We start from the raw sequence: 25,644 nt of genomic DNA on the forward strand, positions 1-25,644 counted from the left end.
GCCTAGTTACTGTTCGATACCATCACAGTTTACGGTGAGGCAGTTCGCTATCATGAACTCACAGGCGAGAAGTGGAACCGTGGAGGGGGATTTTGTGAAGAGGGCTTTGACAGCTTTGACGCGGTCCTCGTCTCAGAAGCAATGCCCGCGGAGGGATTTCCATCCCGGGCCGAGTCGGCTCTCCGTCATGTCTAGGGCCGAAGATTCTTGATCATTTTGAAACTTTTTATATTTTGTCAATCTCTTCACGTGCTTTGGGGTCTTGGGCGACCTGAACCCTAGCAACCCCTGCCACTAGACCTTTACTGTAATGTTAACGGCTGTTTTTAATTTTATTTTATTTTCCGTGTTTTGTTTTGGAACAATCTTGTAAATCCCCCACCCCACTAAAGATGGACTATTAAGATGTTGAAGGTTAAAAATCAAGTGGATGCTTAGGTTGGTTTGGTTCAAAATTTAGGCCTGTAACAGAAAAAACATTAGCATTTTAAATTTTCTTTTTGGGTTAAGGAAAAGATAAAATTCACGGTTGATGTGTTTCTTTACTGTATATCAGTGTTCTTTTACTGGACTTTCCTAGCATTGTGTTTACTGCATTTTAGTGTGAATTTCTGAGCATTGACAGGCGATTGTTTTTACAATTTTTTCCTTAAGGAAAGCAAAGACGATTGTATTTGGTGTGGACAAGATGATTACACGAAGGGCATAGAAAGGTTAGCAAATGCTGGATTAGTATAATATGGGGTGAGATATGGAGGAGGGAGAGGAAGGATTGAAGATTAGCATGGTCATTTTATTATTATTTTTTTCTTAAGATGTTAGTTTTTTAATAAAGTAGAACAAATTTGGCAGACACCTGTTAGAAATTTCCAAAAGTTAATTGTTTTTTTTTTGTATAAAAGAAATTTCTTTTTCTTTTTAGCACACTATGAGATTTATTGATAAAAAATTGCAGCTTTTGCAGGGACGCTTTTAAGTCTTTCTAAAGTATCTATACAAAACATCAGAACATCAGAGCCTACTAAAAACTAACCACTGAACTTTGGCTCGGTGACCACCACTTTTTTGGGATGTAGGTCAGGGTTCAAACCCCACCTACAAGGGAAAAAAATTCAAAAAAAGTGTCAAAACATCCCTTTATCTAGTTAGATTTGTATATTTGCTAATCCCTTATATAGTCTCCTGTAGAATAGGATACCGAAGTTAGATTTGTATATCTGCTAATCTCTTATACAGCCTCTTTAGCCACTGCACCCCTTATATAATCTCATGTAGAATATGATAGAATAGATTATACAAATATTGTTGCCCAAAAAAAAATTCATAGCCTGTCAAAACAATTGTGGAGAATTCCCCACTCTACATTTATTGGTTTTTTATGGATAAAAGAAAATTTCATTCACATATTGTTGGAATCGTCCAACCCTAATGACCGGTTAAATATGCACTAAAAATTACAGATGTGTGGTTTAACAGATACAATAGATCTGAAAAAATATCAACAAATCTGCAATTTAACAAATCCATAAGTTAATTGATTAATTGAGCTGAATTGGAGGCAAAATTGACACTAACCTTGTTAATAATTAATAAACTTGATATAACCCGGTCAATTTTTACCAATTGACCAATACGATTCGTTTTACCATATAATGCTTAGCACTTCTTTTCTTTTCCCTTTTAGTTTGTTTTTGGGAGTCAAATATCTGTTTCCCTAGAAACTTTTTTGACCTTTTCCTTTGTAGTCCATGTTGTCAATTTCCGTGTGCGATATCCGTTGGTTTTCCCCTTTTGGGATTTTTTTTTTCTTTTTTTAAGTGGGATGCATTAAATTCATCCGTTGGTTTTCCCCTTTTGGAATTCCTAGTTACAATTCCTCTCAAATTACCCTCCAACCCAACCCTCCCAGTGGTTTTGTTTAGTTACTTAAGGGCAAACCACTCAAAATGCAATTTCTTAATAAAAAAACAAGGGATAATTTTAGAAACCTCCCCTGAGATTACTAACATTTTCACACAACTCCCCTCAAATTTAGAAAATTACACCAACCTCCCTTGATGTAATGAAATGACAACAATGTCCTTCATTAAATAGATAATCTATACCGTGCGATGAAACAAATGGTGAAACGGAAAAAAAAATTGTCACTACTACCTATCTTGCCACAGATTCACCAACTACTTATAGTTCTCTGTTTTTCCATCCCTCTTGAGTCCTATCTCTTTTCTCCTTCATACCATAACCTGTTCTCACCAACCATAATGGCAGCAAAGCAATGTCCGCCTCTCTCATTCTCAATAATTAGAACCTTTCGATTTTCCAACTTTTCTTATGCTTTGTTGATGCTAATGACTTGAAATTGCTAAATAATAAATTGAGGTGAGTAGATTTTACTGTCAAAATAGATAGAGACAATGAGGATACTAGTGATAGATTTTAAAAAAGAAAAAGAAAAAAGAAACTGGCGGTTGGAAGGGGAAAAGGTCTAGATGAGGGGCATGCAATTTTGCCTTCTATAAAGATAAATTTTCTTGTACATTAACAACTGCATTTGGGTTTTTTTAATTGATTTGCAATAGTTGATAGTAGTTTGCTATGGATATCGAAGTTGGTCTAGATCCCTAGATGTTGATGGAGTATTACTAAATCATATGCTTTGCTATGTAAAAGCATTGCTCTCTGGTTTTGGTGGTCATAGGCTAGGATATTGTTTTATGTTTGGCAAGATGACAGCCAATGAGATTGTAATTTGGAATTTGAGATTGGTTCATTTTGGGCAAGGAATGAAATAGATGAATTGTAGAAACATTTGGGTATTTGAGGTGACCGTTGTAATTGATTTGCACTTAAAGCATTTGAGCAGAGGTTGGGAATTTTGTGACTGTCCAAATTTTGGGGACTGAGTTGGAGTGAATTTGGGCCTCTGCATACTATAGGGAGGGATTGAGTTGGGAATGCTTGATTAGTTGCAAAAGTGTATAGGTGGAAAGTGGTGACTAAATTATTTTTTCTTTTTTTTTCACAATTTCAATAGAAGGTTAGTTTAGGATTATTGAAAAAGAATTTAGGTTATTGGCCCTACATGGTTCCCTAAATAGTAAAAGTTAGGGTAGTAAGTGTAATTTTGAATACTTGAGGGGAGCTATCTGTAATTAACAGAAACCTCGAGGGAGGTTTCTGAAATAGGTTTCTGAAATTATCCCAAAAACAATTAATAAGTTTGTTTGAATATGGCATTGTACGGATTTTTTTTCTTTTTTACTTATATCACAAGGGTCTGTCTAATTGCTGCCTATTGAACACTCGTTATAATATATTTCAAGTATCATATTTTTGAAAATATAAGATTAATTAAAAAAATAAATAAATACAAAGGAAGGTAAGTAAAATTAAATATAGAAAGCATATAAATATAAGGGGAATAATAATTGTAGTATATATATATATATATATGATAGGTTAAGTAAATTTTAACTATGTTAATAAAATGAACACCCGTTAGAAAAAGCCATATCATAGATACATTTTCTAATTATACCAACCATCCTTTTATTTCATAAAGGTACAAAAAAGGGCCATCAACCCGATTACACAAGAACTAAACCCGACATAGAAACTCCGCAAACATCTTGACCTTGTAACCTCGCCAGCGTTACCGTATATACAGTCAAATCCAACTACGCATATCACAATATAAAACGTGTTATAATAATAATCTAACAAAATTTTTATATTCAAAAAAGTTTACAAATGATTTTCCTTTTAAAAAAAGTATAAAAATCAGCATAAAAGTACATATTCGTTGATACTATGAAATTAAAAATATCAGTAAAATTACTATGATATTCAAAGATTTATGCCACACTCTTACGAATTCTAGCCCTTATCACCTTATTAGTTTATATGTATAAATCTATAGAAATTTTCATTCATGTTGTTCCTATTTCGTACATAACTTAGAAGGCTAATCCCTACACAACTTGTAAGATAGTGAAGTATAATAACCCAAACGTTTATCATGTGTTTTATACAATTTATTAAAATGTACAAGTATTTTTTCATAATATTTTTGACATGTAAGGAATACAAAAGTTTTAATAATATATGGACAAACGTTTATTAGATGGGTATATAATACGAATTTTTACTAACTAGAGCCTCGGGGGTCATAAATATAAAAGTTCAATAACAAAGCTATTGATGTAGAATCCAAAAAATTCTAACAAAAAGTTATAAGAGATATATTTTATAGAACCAATGCAGATGGGGAGGCAATTTACACATATATACCAATATGTGTAAGAGAAGAAGATTAATACCAACAATAATATATTAAACACACACCATAATAACAAGCTTATCAAATTTCACTCTTCTGAACTGATACAATAATAAGACTCCCTATTTATAAATTATGTGACTTGATAAACAAGTTTTACAACCATAAGAAATTTTTTGATAAAATACTAATTTCTAAATAATAAACTACCATAACTTGACTCAAATAGAATTGTTAAAACCTTAGCTTCACTAAAAGGCTGTTAAATAATAATATAGAAATTTCTATCATTGAGTCTTGATTTAATATGCCAATATTGCCTTCTGTAAATCAAGCTCCCTCTAATTCGGTCCAACATAATCACAAACAATGATCTCCTTTACAGATTTTGCTAATATCAATTTGAATGCTTCATTTTCAAGTTTTTCTCTTTGCAATAATTCACGCACTTGGATAGATTGTTTTCCTCACACAATTTGATGTCAATTCATTGACAATTCACTTTGTGATTTTAATAACCACAATTCAATTGACAGGATTCTTTTTTGATCTCTATTGCAATACCACAATCAATCTGACAATTTTTCGAACCAATCTTATGGCCTAATGATAGGTTGCAATTTTATTATTTATTTTATAATTAATTTCCCCTATTACCTTACCCGATGTGGATTAATTGTCAAATTCTATTCACTTTTGAAAATTTGTATTTATTAAAGGGAGTGGAACACAAATACCGTAAAAAGATGTCGATTTGACGATTGTCAGGGAAGAGTATTAGCAACAGTCAACAAGGGGAGAATAATTCGACTCTACCTCCTTACTCCAAGGGCAAATATGGCATCCAGGGGCACTTTTGGACGATTGGAACTTTTCCCCTTTTGGAAATTGCCGAAGAGAGAGGAGATGGAACAAGACGGGGAGTTTTCCTTTTCTCCTCTGGAGAGCCGCATCGTGGAAGTGGCAAAAATTAGAAAGGAAATAGAGATAGCAGACAACTAGGACTATTTTTAGTTTTGCCTCTTTGACTTTTCTTTTTCGTCTTGTAGTAGTTTTTCCTTGGTATGTCAGGACAAGTAGTAACCAATTAGTCATGCTCTGGAGTCTTGTTATTCCTTCTTTTATTCGAACGAATTGAATTCTCCCGATCAAGGACAATGGCCGCAACTTTTTCTATAGCTTTGTATGGGTTTTTCTCATCAGGGATGAACTAAATCCCTTTTTCTAGTCGAGAAACAACAGAGGCTTTGATTCATCTAAAAATTGTGAGATTGAATTAATTTTATCTTTTCCTCTTATTTATTGGTATTTGCATATTCTTCGCTTGCAGTGCTTATGGTTGTTTAATTAATTGATTATCTTGGATCCAGATAGTGAATTGATTTAGTAACCTATTCTCAATTAGGGTATTAAATCCGTAATTGTTTAATTGCTCTGAAATAGTGACAATTGACATGATTGGGTTTGTGTCAGGAGAATACACGGGCTAATCTAGAATAACTCTGGTAGTGCGTTATTTGGTTAGAATAGGGCTTCTCTAAGACGTAAGGCAATTGGGGAATTAAATCTCACGAGTGTACCTAAAATTATTTCTCAATTAGAGCAGTAATTAACGGGCATACCTTAATCACCGACACAGTAAGGAGGGGTTGACTGTCATCGCTTGTTTGGCAGTTATAACCTATTTATTAATAAATAATTGGAACCGTCTTTGCATCGATGATCAATTAGGTGAACCATTGCTGAAGTTATTTCTTGGCTAGATCTTTAGTTATTATTACTCCGATTTTAGTGAATTGTCATTTAATTTTTAGTTAGATATTTGTTTTTAGTTGAACTGCTTTAATAGTCATCTTTTATACAAAAACACCCCCCGTGTTACTCTAGATTTCAAGAGAGGCAAATACCCCAAATCCTTGTGGATTCGACCCTGCTTATCACTATCTACAGAAATTATATTTTGAGTAAGTATTTATTATTGCACAGGCTCGACAACCTGTCAATTTTGTCGCCGTTGCCGGGGACTGGCGTTAGTTATTTGTTTCTTTTTGAGTTCATTCTTGTTTTGAGTTTTTGGTATTTTTTTAGTGTATGCCTCGTTCTTCTCGTACAGGTGAACAAATCTTTGACCCCGAAATAGAGAAGACTGCGCGGAGAACACGGAAAGAGATCAGACAGCTTAGAGAGGAGCAATCTAGTACTACATCTTAGAGACTTGAGCCAAAAATTAAACCAACAGATTCGCTTGGTGATATTTCGGGTGACTCGGATCAAGAAGGAGTCCCTATAGCTAATGCATGAAAACTAAAGGAGTTGGCTGCTCCTGATTTAAATCAGCAGCCATTATGCATTACTTTCCCAAATTTGAATGATAACACTCCCTTCGAGTTAAAATCTGGTCTAATTCATCTCTTGCCATCTTTCCATGATTTATCAGGTGAGGAGCCTTATAAGCACTTGCAAGAATTTGATGTCGTTTGCAACAGTATGAAACCCTCGGGAATTACAGAAGAACAGATAAAAATGAGGGCATTTCCCTTCTCTCTAAAGGACTTCGCGAAAGACTGACTGTACTACCTACCACCAGGTAGCATCACCACTTGGAACCAACTGAAGAAAGAGTTCTTAAACAAATATTTTTCTGCGTCTCGAGCTGCAAGTCTAAGGAAGGAGATATGCGGTATCAAACAGCATCCAGGAGAGTCGCTTTGTGATTATTGGGAGCGGTTCAAGAAGTTATGCATCAAGTGGCCTCAACACCAAATAAGTAACCAATTGTTCATCCAATATTTTTACGAGATGCTACTTTTCAGAGATAGGAGTATAATTGATGCTGCAAGTGGAGGGGTATTGGTGAACAAGACTCCTCGAGAAGCATGAGAACTAATTGAAGGAATGGCCGAGAATTCGCAGCAATTTGGTATAAGGGAGGATGTCCCGACACGCAAAGTGTATGAGGTAGAGACATCTTCTATCCAGTAACAGTTGACCGAGTTAACGTTTTTTGTTAGGCAATTGACTGTAGGAAATGCATCATAGGCTAAGGTGCGTGGGATTTGCATTACTATGGGTCATTTTACATAAATATGCCCAATGATTCAAGAGGAAAGTGCGGAGCAAGTGAACATGGCTGGTCACGTACCCGCGCCAAAAAAGTAAAATGACCCGTACTCAAATACGTACAATCTGGACTAGAGAGATCATCCTAATTTCAGCTATGAAGGAAATAGGCAGTCAAATTTTGCACCAAATAGACAGCAAGGGTACCAACAATAGTATCAACCTCGCTCACCACCACTCCCTTCAAACTCAAGTCCATCTATAGAAAAGATGATGAAGCAATTAATTGCTAATCAACAAAAGACAGATTCTGATCTACAAAATATGAGAAATCAACTGGGACAGATGCAAGCAATGTAGAGTCAGATGACGATAGCAATTAACCGCCTAGAATTCCAAATCCAAGGTAAATTGCCATCTCAACTTGAATTGAACCCGAAGAACGTAAGTGCGGTGACCTTAAGGAGCGGGAGGGAAATTCAGGGAGTCGAACTCACGATTCCAAAGGACAAAGATGAGGAAAAGATCGAGAATGAGTTTGAGAAGGAGGACAGCAATGGCAAAAATCCAATGGTACTCCCTGACCCGGTCGTTGAGGTTAAAACTCATCCGCCTCCTTTTCCTAGCAGGTTGGAGAAATCGAAAAAATAGGATAAGGAGAAAGAGATCCAGAAGGTGTTCCGCAAGGTAGAGATCAATGTTCCCCTGTTAGACACAATCAAACAAGTGCCAAAATATATAAAAAATTTTGAGGGACTTGTGCGTCAACCGAAGGAGGCTGAAAGGAGATGAAAGAGTCATTATGGATGAGAATGTGTCAGCGGTTCTCCAGAGGAAGCTCCCACCGAAATGCAGGGACCCAGGTATGTTTACTATCCCCTCTAGGATAGGCAATATTTTGATTAGAAAATTCATGTTGGACTTAGGAGCGTCAATTAATGTAATGTCTAAATCTATCTATACTTCCCTGAACTTAGGTCCATTAAAAGAAACTGAGATAATAATTCAATTAACTGACCGAACAAATGCATATGCTCATGGGTTGGTTGACGATGTGTTGGTTAAAATTAATGAATTGGTATTCCCAACTGACTTTTACGTATGTGACATGGATGATGATCAATCCCCCGATCCCTCACATTGCTATTATGTAGACCCTTCTTGAATACCGCCCAGACGAAAATTGATATTAATAAGAGTACCTTGTCCATGAAATTTGATGAAAAAAATTGTTCATTTCAATATCTTTAAGACTATGAAATACCCCTCGAACTCCACTTTTAGCTCTTTTTTTTCTGTGAATGTTATTGATCCTGCGGTACAGGAAATGTTTGAGATTGTTGGCAGGGATGAGTTGGAGGTTGTTTTAACCAAGCACCCGAGTTGGAGACAACCCCTGAGATAGAATTAAGTGAAGAGCTAAAATGTACAATAGGAGTGTTACACTCGTTGCCAACCACGACAAAAAGGTATGAGTTCACACCTGTTTTTATACCCAAACCTCACCAGAGGGTACTACCATCTGTGGTGCAGACACCTGTGTGAAAATTGAAACCTCTGCCAAAGCACTTGAAATATGCATATTTGGGCGAGAAAGAAACACTCCCATTGATTATCTCAGCGACAATATCGGAACCCAGAAGGAGAAGCTAATCCGAGTCCTTAGAAAATATAAATAGGCAATAGGGTGGACTATCGCAGACATTAAGAGGATCAGCCCCTCTATCTGTATGCACCGAATAAGGCTCGAAGAAGATGCAAAATCTGTACGACAAGCTCCAAGGAGGCTTAATCTCTTTATGATAGAAATGGTAAAGAAAGAGATATTGAAGTTGTTGGATGTGGGGATCATATTCGTAATATCAAATAGCCCATAGGTGAGCCCAGTGCAGGTAGTTTCGAAGAAAGCAGGACTGATAATGGAAGCCAACCAAACGGGTGAATTTGTGCCAGTACGCAAACCCACCGAATGGAGGTAGTGTATAGACTACTGCAGATTAAACGCCGTCACAAAAAATGATCATTTTCCTCTTCCTTTCATTGACCAAATGATTGAGCGTTTAGCTTGTCGAGCTTATTATTGCTTTTTGAATGAATTTTCAAGGTATTTTCAGATTGCAATCGCACCTAAGGATCAAGAGAAGACGACCTTCATGTGCCCATTCGGGACTTTGCATACAAACGCATACCCTTTGGATTGTGCAATGTACCGCAACATTTCAGAGATGTATGGTAAGCATCTTTTCAGAATATGTTGAGAAAATTATTGAGATTTTCATGGACGATTTTAGTGTATATGATGACAGTTTCGATACTTGTCTAAATAACCTGAAATTGATCTTGTTGAGATGTGTAGAAACCAATCTCGTGCTTAATTGGAAAAATTTTCATTTTATGGTTGAATATGGGATAGTCCTAGGCCATGTAGTGTCCTCCAAGGGCATTGAGATTGATAGGGCTAAAATAGACATTATATCTGTTTTACCCTATCCCGCGAGTATGCGAAAAGTGCGCACTTTTTTTGGACATGCAGGTTTTTACCGAAAGTTCATCAAGGATTTTTCAAAAATTGGAGCGCCTCTGTTCCAACTCTTGCAAAAAAATGTGGCTTTCGAGTTCGATGACAAATGTGAGAGAGCCTTCGACAAGTTAAAGGAGCTATTGACATCGCCACCGATCATCCAACCCCCTGACTGGAGTCTGTCATTTGAGATCATATGCGATGCCAGCGACCATGCAGTGGGGGTTGTGTTGGAGCAGGGAGTAGAAAAAGTAGTTCACATCATCTACTATGCGTCCCGAGCCTTGAATGGAGCTCAGATGAACTACTCCACTATTGAAAAGGAGTTTCTTGTTTCTTGCGGTTATCTTTGTTTTAGAAAAGTTTAGATCATATTTGTTAGGTGCTAAAGTTATTGTATTTTCTGATCATGTAGTGTTGAGGTACCTAATGACCAAGAAAGATGCAAAATCGAGGCTCATAAGGTGGATACTGCTCCTGCAAAAGTTCGACCTAGAGATAAAAGATAAAAGAGGCTCCGAGAATTTGGTAGCCAACCATTTAAGTCGCATACCAGTTGGCGAGAAGGATGTGACATTAAGGGACACATTCCCTGAAAAACACTTATTTTTTTAAAATTCTCAACTGTCTTGGTATGCTGATTTAGTTAATTACCTAGTAACTGGAAATTTCCCTACAGGTTGGCCGAAATCAAAGAGGGATAAGTTGAAGAGCGATGCCAAGTACTTCATATGGGATGACCCGTACTTGTGGAAGAGATGCGCTGACCAAGTAATGAGAAGATGCGTAAGTGAAGCTGAATTTCAGTCAATTTTAACTTTTTGTCATACTTTTGCCTGTGGAGGTCATTTTGGACCCAAGCGAACTGTGCATAGGGTATTAGAGAGTGGATTTTATTGGCCTTCATTGTTTAAGAATACATATGTATTTTGTAAATCCTGTAATGATGTCAAAGGGTAGGTAACACAACCCGTAGAGATCATATGCCCCAAGTCCCGTTGATTTCTGTAGAAAATTTTTAAGTTTGGGGCATAAATTTTATGGGGCCTTTCCCTACCTTATTTGGTTTTATATACATATTGTTGGCGGTCGATTATGTTTCCAAATGGGTGGAGATTAAGACCACCCGAACTAATGATTCGAAAGTGGTTGCAGATTTTATCAAATCTAATATTTTTGTGCGTTTTGGAATGCCAAGAGCCATTGTTAGTGACAGGGGGACGCACTTCTGCAATAAGACCATAGTTGCGCTGTTCCGATAGTATGGTGTACTCTACAAGATTTCAACATCGTACTACCCTCAGACTAATGGTCAAGCGGAGGTATCGAATCGAGAAATCATGTCCATCCTGGAGAGAATGGTGCGACCCGATAGGAAGGACTGGAGTCCAAGGTTGGAAGATGCACTTTGGACCTATTGAACTGCATATAAGACCCCTATCGGTATTTCACCCTATAGAGTGGTATTCGGGAAGCCGTGTCACTTTTCAGTGGAATTCGAGCACAAGGCCTTTTGGGCGATAAAGCAGTGTAACATAAATCTAGAGAAGGCCGGGACCCATCGGAAGTTGGATTTGCAAGAATTGGAGGAGATTCGGAACGAAACGTATGAGAATGCACTAATTTACAAGGAGAGGTCCATGACTAACAAATCTCTAGGAAAACCTTTGTAATTGGTCAGAAGGTTCTCCTATACCAATCCAGATTTAAACTATTCCCAGGTAAGCTGCGTTCCGTTGGATTGGTTCTTTTGGTGTTAATCACGTCTTTCCTTATGGTGAAGTGGAAATCCTGAATACTAAGACAGACGAAAAATTTGTGGTGAATGGACATCGTCTCAAACACTATTATGAGGGCTTTCCAAATGAAGAAGTGGAGATGATACGTCTGGATACACCAACTTGTTCCAATTAGTGACACCTAACCATGTTTAGTCAAAGACGTTAAAGAGAGACGCTTTTTGGGAGGCAACCCAAATATTGATTTTGTTATTTTTCGTTGATTCAATTCTTTCAATTTGTCATTTCTCACTTGGGTACTGATTGCTCTTGATGTTTTTCTTAACTGTGGCCAGGACAGGAAAACTTGGTTTGCCCACGCGAGGAGGGCACGCGTTAATCTTACAAGTTCCAACCTCAAGGTCAGGGGACTTTTGTAAAAGCATGGAGTGCCCACACCATGTTGGTAAAAGCTCAACATCTCGCGACATTGGCAGGAAGTGGAATCATGGCGTGCCCAAGCGAGGAGGGCAAGCGTTAAATTGCGAAAGGTGACTTCCAAGGTTAGATTACTTTTCCCTATCTTGGCGTGCCCACACCGTGTTTGACGACCCAAAACAAAACAAAAATATTTAAAAAGATTTTAAAAATTTAAAATTTAAAATAAATAAGTTTTAACCTTCAGTTTTGATTTTCAAAGTTCAAATTTAAATTCGAAATAAATAAATAAAAGAAGAAAAAAAAGAGAAAAAAATCCCAAAAAAAAACTATTTTTCTCTTTTTCTTTCTTTCTTTCTTTCTTTCTTTCTTTTTCTTTCCTTCTTCCGCTTTTCTTTCTTTCTTCTTCCCCAATTCCCTTTCCTTTCTCTCTCGGCCGAAACCTCCTCGCTCGCCGCCGCCTCGCCTCTTTCGCGCGCCACCACTCTCACGGCTGCCTCGCTTCCCCGCGCCGCGCCGCTCGTCTCTCCGCCTTACCCATCGCTACACCGCCATCTCTCTCTCTCCCTCCTTGTCGCGACTGCCACCATCGCGCAACTCCAGCCCAAGTGTCACGCGCAACCTCGCTGACAAGTAGATATTTTACATATTTTAGTGTGTTTTATTGGTTAGTTTTGGTGTGTTTTATTTAGTTTTATAGCTAATAAACTAGGATTTTAGTGAAAATATACATTTTATGGTTAAAGTGTAAAAATTACATTTTATGGATTTTTATGATAAAAACTTCATATTTTGTAGGTTTAATGATTCAATCATTAAATGGAGTGCATTGAGAAGATAATTGGATGATTGATGATGGTTTAAAGTGATAAAAATAAAATATAAAGTGTAAAAGAGAAAATGCAATTTAAGGACAAAAGAATGCAAGAAAAGTCAGTTTTGGCAACTTGTGGTATTTCGATTATATCTTGACCTACATCTATTGGATTGAGATGATTCTTGAACCATTTTAAAGCTAAGAGACGTATCTAAATTTGATATGAAGACATCAAAGTCCAATTCAGCCATTTTCCTGGCCAAAATATCAAAATACAGAAGTCAAAGTCTGCTGTCGAAAGCTGACAACAGAGCTCTAACCAGTCAATGGTATTTTGATCATATCTCGGTCCACAGAGCTCCAAATGGGATAATTCTTAAGGCATTGGAAAGAGAATTCAAAGATCTACAACTTTATTGTTTTACATAAGAGTTAGTTCTGCCTCAATCATAGATAAAATTACAGTTGAATTGTCCAGATTCTGGTTAGAAATGGTTGCTCTCCACTTGTGCAACTTGTTTCCTTCTTTAATAATTCACAGCAATTGATGAACATGTAACAACCAATTAGCAGCTGTAAAAGGGATGTTTCAAGCCTCATTTCTTGACTACATTCATCTATATATAGTCATGGACTTGCAAGATTCAAGATAACTTTGGAAGGCTAGAGAAACTCACAAAAAATGTAGTCTTCACTAGTTTTTTTTGGTTCATTAGTTTAGGTAGTTCTGAATGTTATTAATTCTTGTATTGGCTCAACAAGGAGGCCAAGAGAGATGAAGAAGGAGAGACTCAAAAAACTCTAGTGACAAGGGTTTTCTTCTTTCCACATCTTTATCTTTGTATTGAACTCTAAGTTTTGTTAATGCAAGATTTGAATTTGTATTTAAATATGTGTTTCTGAAGTTTATGCCTAGAGTATGGATGAATTTTCTATATCTTGTTTATGATGTTTACTTGGTTATTTGGTGATATTATTTTGAGCAAGTTACTTATCATTTTTGCTTTTCTAATCATGATTAACTTCCCATTAATTGTGATTATCTAAATGTGTTAAGTTTACAATGAGAATTGAAATTTAATACTAGTTTAAGGAAGTGATAAACCTAGGTAGTGCACTCACGAGAGTAGAGGTGTACCTTTGTGACTTTAGTGACTTGTTTCATGCAATTTCATAGAAGAAATGAAGTTATAGTTAATTTCATAATCACGAGAGTAGGTATGGCTTAGTTACAAGTATAGTTGATTCACTACGAGAGTAGGTTTCACATATCGCCTCCCTCGCGTGCGACCGACGCCAGCCGCCGAGGCCACCCACGGCCGCCGCTATCCCCCTTGGCTCCTCTCAACGACCGCTCGTGATAAGTGAATATTTAACGTACATTTTGTACAGTTTGGCATGAACGTTTGGTGTGTTTTGAGAGGATTAAAGTCATATTGGAACTCTTTTTGGTACAAATTGCTTAAGTGTTGTTTTAATAATGAAAATTTGCAAAATGAATGGATTAATGCATAAACTTGTGAGATTTTGAAGGTTATCGATGCATGAACCTCACACATATGACTAAGAAGAGGCAAGTATTAGTGATGAAAAAAATGAGTAAAGGAATGAGAGAAGAAGATGGAGAAAAAAGAGAAGATGGAAGACAATTTGAAGAGGATCCGAACTCGGATCCATGCACACCCATGAGGATCCGAGCCCTCGTCTATACTTATGGAGCAGTGGATCCGAGATCAACCGATCCGAGCTCGGATCCATTTGAAAAAGTCCTCGGATCAGCCATGATCCGAGCTCGGATCCAATTGTATCCCTCGGATTTAAGGCCTCGGATCTGCCTCTCTCCTCTGCAATTGGCTCAGCCGTTTTTCTTTCTTTTCACACTACTTTTTACCTATATTTGGTAAGAGAATTCGATGGCACATGCTTCTGATGCAAAAAGGAGGACAATATGATTTATTGACAAGTCAAAAACCATTATTTTTTACTTTCTTAACAAGATTGAGAATTGAGAATCATGATCCACCAGCTTTTATGCTGAGCAACAAAGGAGAGGTGGGGGATATACGGAGGCTAGTATTTTCTTGTAGACAATTCTCTCTAGCTAGAAAATCTTGCAAAAATACTTGGAGACTTCATCTTTGTAATCATCTAGTGCAAGTCATAGCAGATTTTGGGGGTTTCACCATTGACTTGGCTAAGCTTTCTTTCTCCTTATTGTACTTGTAACTTGTGATATTTTCTATTAATGAAATTATGAGTTTGATTGTTATATCATTCATGAGTAGCTAAATTTCTATATCTAGGGAGTAGATGAAATTTATGGCCAAGTGATATGAATTGAATGTGATTTATGCTTGTTACCTCTTGTATTAACTTGTCTTCTTGTGCATGTTGATTACTTGTTGTTGTTTGATCACCAATAGCAGGTTTATAGTTGTTATTACTCAATGAGAATTGGTAATAATAATGGAATAACATGAGTAGAGCTTGAGTTGTAGGTTCATGAGAATAGAAATACACTCAAGTGGATTAAATTTACATTTCATGAATGAAGTAAGAGCAGAGTTAGTTATTCATCAAGAGATTAGGGAGAATTAGGCTGTTCTAGACCATTTTTATCATGAGAATGAAATTTTGGCATTAATGGAAATGAATCCCTAGTTAAACAAGAGTAGTAACAACTGTTAAATTCATTCATTTGGATTTTTTGAGTCATAAGTGAAATCTACATCTCTAGATTCAAGTCTTTAATGAATTTTCTCCATTTGTAACTTGCATTAATCTAATCAGATTGTAGGAAGTAGCATTTATAATATTTCTGCTCCAATTGATTTTTAGTCTAAATAATAGAGTAAATAAGGATCTAATACTTGTTTAACTTTCTCCTCGTGGGATCGCCCTGATACATGCCATATACTAATTGATTGACCTGTATACTTGCAGACAAACGGGTATAAAATCGGAATTAAACTTGCACTTATATCAAAAGCCCATCAAGTTTTTGGCACCGTTGCCGGGGAGTAGCAATATTAGGGCCTAATCATCTCTGTTAATTTAGACAGCTATACTTTTATTAGTTAAGCTGTTTTATAGTTAATTCTGCATTTTAATTAGTTTTTGGCAATTGAAACTGCATAATTTCTCTTATTTCTATTTGTAGTGTATGCACCGAGTATTTCGGAAAGTTGTACCGTTTGATCCAGAAATTGAAAAGACACTACGTAGACAAAGGAGGCATACACCACAGCAAGAGGAAGAAGAGGTTTAGCAACCGATAGAGGAAATCTTAATAGAGCTACCATTTGAAAAAGAGATGGCAGAAAACGAAACAAATAGGCGCGCTCTACGAGATTTTGCTCTACCGGGGGCACAAGGATCTCAAACAAGCATAGCAAGGCCTACGGTAAATGCTAACAATTTTGAGATTAAACCATCACTTATCTAAATGGTTCAACAATCTCAATTTGGAAGTAATGCAGTAGAAGATCCTAATTCACATTTAGCTACATTTTCGGAGATATATGATACCATTAAAATGAATGGAGTTAGTGATGATGCTATAAGGCTAAGGTTGTTCCCATTTTCATTAAGAGATAAGGCTAAAACTTGGCTACACTCTCAAACTCCTAATACTTTTACTACATGGGATGATTTATCAAGAGTATTTTTGAATAAGTATTTTCCATCGGGTAAGACTGCTAAGTTAAGAATAGATATCACTAGTTTTAGCCAATTAGAAAGAGAATCACTATACGAGGCATGGAAAAGATTTAGAGATTTGTTCGAAAATGTCCACATCATGGACTGCTCGATTGGCTAATCATACAAACCTTCTATAATGTTTTATTTTTTTCTATTAAAACTATGATTGATGAAGCTGCGGGTGGAGATTTAATGGATAAATCACCCCAAGAAACTCAAAATCTGATAGAAGAAATGGCTGCAAATAACTACCAATGAGCCAATGAGAGAGGTAATACGAGACGTTACACAGGTATGATAGAAATGGACACTCTCAATATGTTGAGTACTCAAATGACTAATGTGATGAAGTTGCTCAATAGACAAAGTGGAGTTGGTCCAAATTCATCTAATGCACATGTAACTTATTGCTTTATATGTGGAGATGAACATAATACTAATGAATGTGTTGATTCTGAGCAGGTACAATTTGTCAACAATTACAATCGTAATACTCAAAATAACCCCTACTAGAATACTTATAATCCGGGGTGGAGAAATCATCCAAAATTCTGGATGGAAAGACCAAGGCAATCAACCAAAACCAGTCAATCCACCAGGATTTCAACCAAGGCAACCACAAGCTGAAAATAAACCTGGTTGGGAGATTGTTGTGGAAAAACTAGGTAAAGTGAGTTCGGACAGATTGGACTAACTTACTACAATGTATAGGAATGTAGAGGTTCAAATTGGCTGAATTGCCAGTTCTTTGAACAATTGAAATCAAGGAGAATTACCTAACAAAACGAAAGTTAATCCTAAGGAGCATGTCAAAGCTATTACTCTTCGTAGTGGTAAACAATTAGAAGATCCTCTAGTGGGTGAAGGTGAGAAAGATGAGAGTGAAAAACATGCAAAAAAGAGAAGGAACCAAGAGGCGATTGTAAAGGAAAATAGTCGGGAGAATTCAAGAAAAAATCAACCATCATCTCCCGCTACCATTCCGATACCTCCTGCGGTTCCATTTCCACAAAGACTCAAGCAGAATAAATTTGATAAAGATTTTGAAAAATTTGTTAAAATCTTTAAACAATTGCACATTAACATTCCTTTTGCCGATGCTATTTTGCAGATTCCTTCATATGCAAAATTTCTCAAGAAAATCATAACTAGAAAGAGGAAGTTAGAAGACTGCTAAACAATAGCATTAACAGAGGAGTGCAGTGCCATCATACAAAATAAGCTACCACCAAAATTGAAAGATCCGGGGAGTTTTTCTATACCCTGCACCATAGGTAACATTGATTTTTCTAAAGCATTGTGTGATTTGGTGCTAGTATATCATTAATTCCTTTAACGGTGGCTAGATAATTAGGTTTGCATGAGTTTAAACGCACTAATATTACTTTGCAGCTAGTAGATAGGTCTATTAGATATCCATTAGGAGTGTTGGAGAATGTATTGATAAAAGTTCAAAAATTTATCATTCCAGTGGATTTTGTGATTTTAGATATGGAAGAAGATATATCTATACCAATTATTCTTGGTAGACCATTTCTAACTACTGCAGGTACTATAATTGATGTCAAAAATGGTAAACTTAAATTTCAAGTAGGTGAAGAAGAGATAGAATTTAATTTGAATGGAAATGAAAAAATACCCTTCGTTTACCGATCATGCTATTCTATTGGCATAATTGATAAACTAACCCAAGAGATGAGCGAAGTCAATTTTGACTTCGATCCTCTTGAGTATTGTTTAATGAGTTTAGGTATGCAAGAAGGTGATTGTGAAGAGATTGAAGAATTGACCAAGTATTTGGATTTTCAAGCACCTTATAAAAGGGGTAATGTCTATGAAAGTCTTGGCCAAGGAAAAGGGCTTCCACTGCCTTCGGAAATTGAACCTCCAAATTTAGACCTCAAACCACTTCCAACTCATCTAAGGTATGAATTTCTTGGAGAAAATAGCACTTTACCGGTAATTGTTAGTGCTGACCTTGATGATGAGTAGTGTGCAAAAGGCAATTGGATGGACAATTTCAGACATTAAAGGTATAAGTCCTTCTATATGCATGCACTGCATTTTATTGGAGGACAATTGTAAACCGGCGGTGGAAACACAAAGAAGACTCAATCCAAACATGAAAGAGGTGGTAAGAAATGAAATTCTTAATTGGCTTGACGCAGGTATAATCTTTCCTATCTCCGATAGCCTTTGGATTAGTCCAGTTCATGTTGTATCAAAGAAAGGTGAAATCACTACAATTATGGATAAAAATGATGAGATGATTCCATTTAGACTTGTGGTTGGGTGGAGAATGTGTATCGATTATCGCAAATTAAATGCGGTAACAAGAAAAGATCATTTTTCTTTACCATTTCTTGATCAATTATTGGAGTGAATAGCCGGATACGAATTTTACTATTTTCTTGATAGTTTTTCAGGGTATAACCAAATAGCTATAACTTCGGAGGATCAAGAGAAGACCATATTCACATGTCCTTATGGCACTTTTGCCTTTAGAAGGATGCCATTTGGTTTATGCAATGCTCCTGCGACTTTTCAACGTTGCATGATTGCTATATTCTCTGACTATATTGAGAAAATTATGGAGATATTTATGAATGATTTTTCTGTGTATAGTTCATCTTTTGACCATTGTCTTCATAATTTGGATTTGATTTTGCAGAGATGTGAGGAGACAAATCTTGTACTAAATTGGGAGAAATGCCATTTTATGGTAAAAGAAGAAATTGTTTTAGGACACAAGATTTCCTCTAAGGAAATTGAAGTGGATAAGGGAAAAATTGAAGTCATCGAGAAATTGCCACCTCCAAGCAATGTCAAGGGGATAAGGAATTTTTTAGGACATGTTGGCTTTTATAGACGCTTTATTAAGGATTTTTCTAAAATAGTAAAACTGTTGTGTGATTTATTATGTAAAGATACTCCGTTTCAATTTAATGATAATTGTCTGATTGCTTTTGAAAGGTTGAAGAAGGAATTGATCTCTGCTCCAATTATAACTTCGCCTGATTGGTCACAACCATTTGAATTGATGTGCGATGCAAGTGACTATGCGGTTGGTGTAGTTTTGGAGCAAAAGAAAGAAAGAAAGAAGATTGCACGTGATTTATTATGCTAGCAAGTTGCTAAATAAGGCGCAACTCAATTATGCAATAACAGAAAAGGAGCTATTGACAGTGATATTTGTTTTAGATAAATTTAGATCTTATTTAGTAGGATCTAAAGTTATCATATATTCGGACCATTCGGCTCTTAAATATTTGCTACATAAGAAAGATGCAAAATCTAGACTAATTCGGTGGATTCTTTTATTGCAGGAATTTGATGTGGAGATAAAAGAAAAAAAAGAGAACGGAGAATCTCGTGACAGATCATCTATGACGTTTGGAATATATCCCAGTCAATGACCAAGTTCCTATTCAAGAGAATTTTTCAGATGAGTTTGTCCTAACAATTATCAATTCTTCATGGTATGCAGATTTTACTAATTATTTGGTAAGCGGAGAAATAACAAAGGGTATAAATTTTCATCAGAAGAAGAAATTCTTGCATGATGTTAAAAGTTACTTTTGAGAGGAACCCTTGCTATATAAACATTGTGTCGATGATATGGTGCGTAGATGTATTCCCGAAAATGACGAACATAATGTTTTATATCACTGTCATAACCTCGAAATAGGTGATCATTTTAGCACTTCAAAGATTGTAGCAAAGGTATGGCAATCAGGGTTTTATTGGCCAACTATGTACTGAGATGTTAAGGAATATGTTAAAAGTTGTGATGCATGCCAAAGAACTGGAAATATATTTCGAAAAAATGAAATGCCCCTAACTACGTTCTTAGAAATTGAGTTATTTGATGTTTGGGGTATAGATTTTATGGGACCATTCCCCAGTTCTTTTAATAATAAGTACATCTTAGTAGAAGTGGATTATGTTTCTAAATGGGTAGAGACAATCGTTTCATCTACTAATAACTCTAAGGTTGTGCTCCGGTTCCTTAAAAAGAACATTTTTTTTGCAGATTTGGTATACTTAAGGCCATAGTAAGTGATGAAGGAAAACATTTTTGTAACAAACAACTTGATTCCTTATTGTTTAAATATGGCTGTAGGCACAAGACATCACTTTCGTACCATCCTCAAGCCAACGGACAAGCGGAGTTAGCTAATCGAGAGATAAAGTTCATCTTGGAGAAAACTGTGAATAAATCACGCAAAGTTGGGCTACGAAGTTAGATGATGCACTATGGGCTTACCGAACGGCATTTAAGACACCCTTAAGGATGTCGCCGTATCGTTTAACTTATGAAAAAGCTTGTCACTTACCTGTAGAGATTGAACATAAACCTTATTGGGCTATTAAACCAATTAATATGAATTTTAATCTTGCAGGTGGAAGGAGGTTACTTAAGTTAAGTGAATTGAAGGAACATCAGCTACATGCTTATTAAAATGTCAAAATTTATAAAGAGAAAATCAAATATTTGCATGATAAGCATATTATCGCTAAACAATTTCAAGTAGGGCAAAAAGTGCTTTTATTCAACTCACGCCTAAGATTGTTTCCGGGAAAGCTTAAGTCAAGGTGGTCTGGACCGTTTGAAGTTACTCAAGTATTTTCTTATGGAGCCGTTGAAGTGGCAAATTCAAGAAATGAAAGGTTTAAGGTCAGTGGACAACGATTAAAACCCTACTTAGCGGGTGAAATCGTTCACAATGGACTTATATGTCACTTGGGGGATTCTTCTTTAAATTGAGAATTCAACCTTTGAGTCGAGCCAACGACTATAAACAAAAGCGCTAATTGGGAGGCAACCCAATGATTTCTTTTGTTTTAATGTGTTTTAATTTGTGAGTTTTATTAGTTGGTGTAATTTTAATGATAAAAATTGATTTTGTAGGGTTTTCCGGTTCAAAGGAGTATCTTTAAGGATCATAAGAGGCTCAACCCAAGAAAAAGGGAAATTTTTTATTTGAATTTGTTTTAAGTGTTTAAATATTTTTAATTCTAATATGAGTTATGCATTCTTATGATATTCAAGTGAGTTTTGGTGATAACATGTTTATATATGCTTATTGACTCATTTGATGTGCATTTCATGCCTAAAGGTGTCATTTTAGTGTAAAAGTGCCAAAATGATCAAAGAACCTCAACCCTCGATTTGCAATGTAGATGTGTTTGATATGTTTAGGGAGTTTGGATTTAATGTTTAAGGTATATTACACTTGCATGGGGTGTTGATAGTGCTAAAAAGTTCATCCCAAGTGTAATTTGAAATTTGCCAAAAAAAGGGGGTAAAAATTGAAAAATTGCAGTTTCTGCAATTAATGCAGAAAATGGGCGATCCGAGCTCGGATCTGAGGTTGTTCACTCGGATTCGAGGGCTCGTCTGATCATCTGGTGAGACGGATCCGAGCCCATAGGATCCGAGGCCTGATGGAACCGATCCGAGCTCGGATCGGTTCGGGGTTATAGCAGAACTGAAGCCTCGGTTTTGCATTTTTTTTACTTTCTCTTCCTCCTATTCACTGAAACCCTAGCCTTCTCTTTCCAATCTTCTTTTTCAACCATTAATCCTTCAAATTTTCACCATAAACTCCTTCTACAACATCTTGTGATCATTAACCCTCAAAGATTTCACACCAAAACATCATCAAAAGAGGGATTTGGAGCTTCCTAAGAAAACACGGTTGCATTGAATTTCTGCAAATTGGGACCAATTTGGATCGTTTCTCCTTCATAGATTGTGCATTATTAACATCCTGTAGCATCACCCTACACATTTGAGGTAAGATTTTTCAACTTTCTTTGATTAATTATAATTCCCAATTTTCAATATTTCCATGTTTTATATATATTTGGGACATGCATATATATTGAAATTTCTTGCTATAATTGTGCTAATATATGTCATTAGAACTATTTGTATGCTTAGTATTGATAAATTTGTTAATATGGTGATATTTTTGTCTATCTTTCTCAATTATTAAGTTAAAGCACATTGAATTTTTTACTCGCAAGTTATTGTTTCTTTAGGATAATTTGCACTTGTTTTTAAAATTTGGAGCTCATTTTTATGCAAATTGATGATAATGTGTGTTCAGTGTAACGAAGTGATATGTATTTCTTCGGCGAAATTGCTAGATGTTGAGAATGGTTAAAATTGAGGATGTTTTTAGTAATGCATATGGTGATGTTGCTTTACAATGATGTTAAGGCTTAAATTTGTAGCACATTGTCCTTGATAGTCCATTTTACTTTGAAATGTTATTCTATTCTTGCAAATGGCTTTAACTCTCAAGCGTTTGGATTTATAATGTGTGTAGTGATATCCTTATTGGAACTAAGCATTCTAAATGTTAAAAATGGATTTGAGAAAGTGTTAAGAGGATTATTTGCTTGAAATTGTTGATTGTTGGCAAGGAGTTTAGTCCTTTTTCAAGGGGAAACTCTATCGAAATTTTCTCAAATTACTTTCCAACATTTTAAAGTATATTTTCAAGGGGTTTAGATTGCTTCTATTGTGCATTGATCTTCTTTTTGATATAGGCACCATGGTTCGCACAAAAATGGCTATTATTTGCACGCCTTCACCTTTTTCGAGTAAGGAACGCACTCCTTCATTGCATGAGGAGTCTCTCTCGCCAGTGGAGGAATCTCCTTCTCCGGAATCACCTCCTCGGTCACGCCGAAAGAGAGCATCCCCGTCTTGCGAAATGTCACCTCCTGATTATGATATCACGTGCTTCATGTCCTTAGAAAATCAACAGTGGTACGAGGTAGGATTAGCCAAGAAAATCATCATTGAGAAGCACTTGGCACTGGAGGTGGATGACCACTATAAGATTTTCACAGCATTTAAGCGACTTGGATGGGAGAATATACTCAAATTGCCGAAGCATTACTATCCCAATTTGGTGTGAGAATTTTATGCTAATGTGGAAGGAAAGCAAGGCCACAGTGGTAATCTAATTGTCTCCCGGGTTAGAGGAAAGTGGATTGCCATCCATCGCGGGACAATTGAGAGATATTTCCAGATCAAGGATTCGGGGGAGGATGCGAAATTGACCAAAGAATTTAAGGCACATGATCCATGGCAAGTGGGAAAAGCTATATCACGTCTTAAGGGTCAATACCGTGAAAGAGGAAGTTCTAAGAAGCTAATAATATATGCAGATTCATTTGAACCTAGGTACCACCTTATTTTCTATCTCTTCGCTTTTAATGTGGTACCTAAGAAGAGTGAAAAAAGGGAATTACGCAATAGCAATCTATACTTTTTGGACAAAATGATACATGGAATAGGTCGGCAGTTGACAGGGATTCCTCTGACTAGCATTATTATTAGCTACATGCGTACTACAGCACGCATGCGAGCCGGTGAGACTCGCTTTGGATTTCTTCGCTTCCTCTCTCTTCTGTTTGAGAAGCTCGAGGTTCCATTGGGTGCAGAGAGAGCGCTCACTACCAAGGCAGTTGATGAAGTAAATGTTCCATTATTAAAGTCCTTGGGTATTCCCACTGATTTTGGAGCTTCTTTGGTTCGCGACTTGGTCATTGGTGAGGCTTCGACATCAACTCAGCCTCCACCTCAGCCTCAACCTGAGCCAAGTGGTCAAGAACGAGGAAGTAAACAAGCTGGAGCATCTGCCTCAATTCCGATTTCATGACCACCACCTCCTCTGAGATCCAAATGGCAAGAGGTTCTCAATGCCATCTGCTGTATGGAGACCAGAGTCATGGAACGGATTGATCAACAAGAGCGTGTCCTCACACAGCAGTTGGAGAGACATGATCGGCGCCTTCGAGCGTTGGAAGACCATTTCCACATCCGTCGTTCGCCTTCTCCGATCCCTACCACTGAGAAGGGCCACATTGGTACATCCCAGGGACCACAAGGTGCTGCTGAGAGCGTTGATCCTGATTCTGCGCAGCCTTGAAGATCCCTTTAATGACTAGCAAATCTTTAGTCTTTTGTTTCTTTTTCTTTCTTTTATTATGTTTAGTTTGAACCTCGAAGTCTTCATTCCCTTTGTTAAACTTGTGCTACTTATGTTTCACTGTATTTCTTGTTTCAGTTTGAACAAAATTTGGATGTTATGCTCGTGATGTTTGTGGCCTCAAATTTGCATCAACACTTCTTTATAGGGGAGTACTAGTTTCTTTTCCCTTCTTTCACAATGAGGACATTGTCAATTTTAACTGTGGGGGAGGGAGTACTTTGTGTTATGGCTTTTTTGTGTCTTGAAGTACATGTTTTCATTTGATTATGGCTTACAAATGTTGGAATTATATTTGGAAAATATTGCTATGTGGATAATTTTCTTGAAATTGGGTATGTTGGCAGGGAGTTTTTGTGAGGACCTGAATTTTTCTTATTTATATTTTAGTTTACTGGCTTAATTAATTATTTACTCACCCGTTTTCTCTGAATAATTTATTTCAATGATTTTAAACTTATTTACATGCAATAATGTCTCAATTATATTTTTAACACGTCTCGTTAGTAAAATTAATTTTTCTAGGGCTCATTTAGCGACAAATAAGGAATACACGTTTTTCGAGGTTATGTTCTATCCGAGAGTACATTAGTCTTGGAGAATTAAGAATGATCAATAGTAGATTAAGAAAAGTTAATTGAGAGATTAGATGTGAGTAAGTTAAAATTAAGCTTATACCGTGCGCGTATCGAAAGTTTTCCGAAAGACACGCTGGTACAAATTAATTGGAGATTTGAGAAATTAATACTAGACTCATGTGAGAACTCATGTTTTTATTTCTAAAATAGTTATTTTCATGATTATTTACCCTAGTATTAGTTAGTTATATCATCGTTACAAGAATTCCTTAAAAATTTTGCTTTATCGCGCACAAATTGAAAGTACACATTTTCGCGCATGCGATTAATTGAGGGATTTTAGACCTTTATTTTTAGACTATTAAGAGTGAATAATAATAGTATCAATGGAAGTGCATTAGAGGTTTAGTGCACAAGTGAAACAAATCCGAGAGGAAACGAGCACGAATCGGCGCGTACACACACTATTCTTAGTTGACTTTTGGAGTAATTTTGGCCACAAACTCTTAAGCTTCTCAA

The 25,644-nt window shown here is 36.4% G+C and overlaps 2 non-coding genes across 2 annotated transcripts; both read right to left on the reverse strand.

The window, feature by feature from the left end:
* Nucleotides 1-6,937: 6,937 nt before the first annotated feature.
* On the reverse strand, nucleotides 6,938-7,044 carry LOC113776546. Its single transcript, XR_003469033.1, has one exon. It is a non-coding gene; the product is annotated as a small nucleolar RNA R71 (small nucleolar RNA).
* A 9,489-nt stretch (nucleotides 7,045-16,533) lies between these two features.
* Nucleotides 16,534-16,639, reverse strand: LOC113776570. Its single transcript, XR_003469056.1, has one exon. It is a non-coding gene; the product is annotated as a small nucleolar RNA R71 (small nucleolar RNA).
* Nucleotides 16,640-25,644: the final 9,005 nt, after the last annotated feature.

The sequence above is a fragment of the Coffea eugenioides genome, chromosome 6, assembly GCF_003713205.1.
Source record: "Coffea eugenioides isolate CCC68of chromosome 6, Ceug_1.0, whole genome shotgun sequence".
NCBI lineage: Eukaryota > Viridiplantae > Streptophyta > Magnoliopsida > Gentianales > Rubiaceae > Coffea > Coffea eugenioides.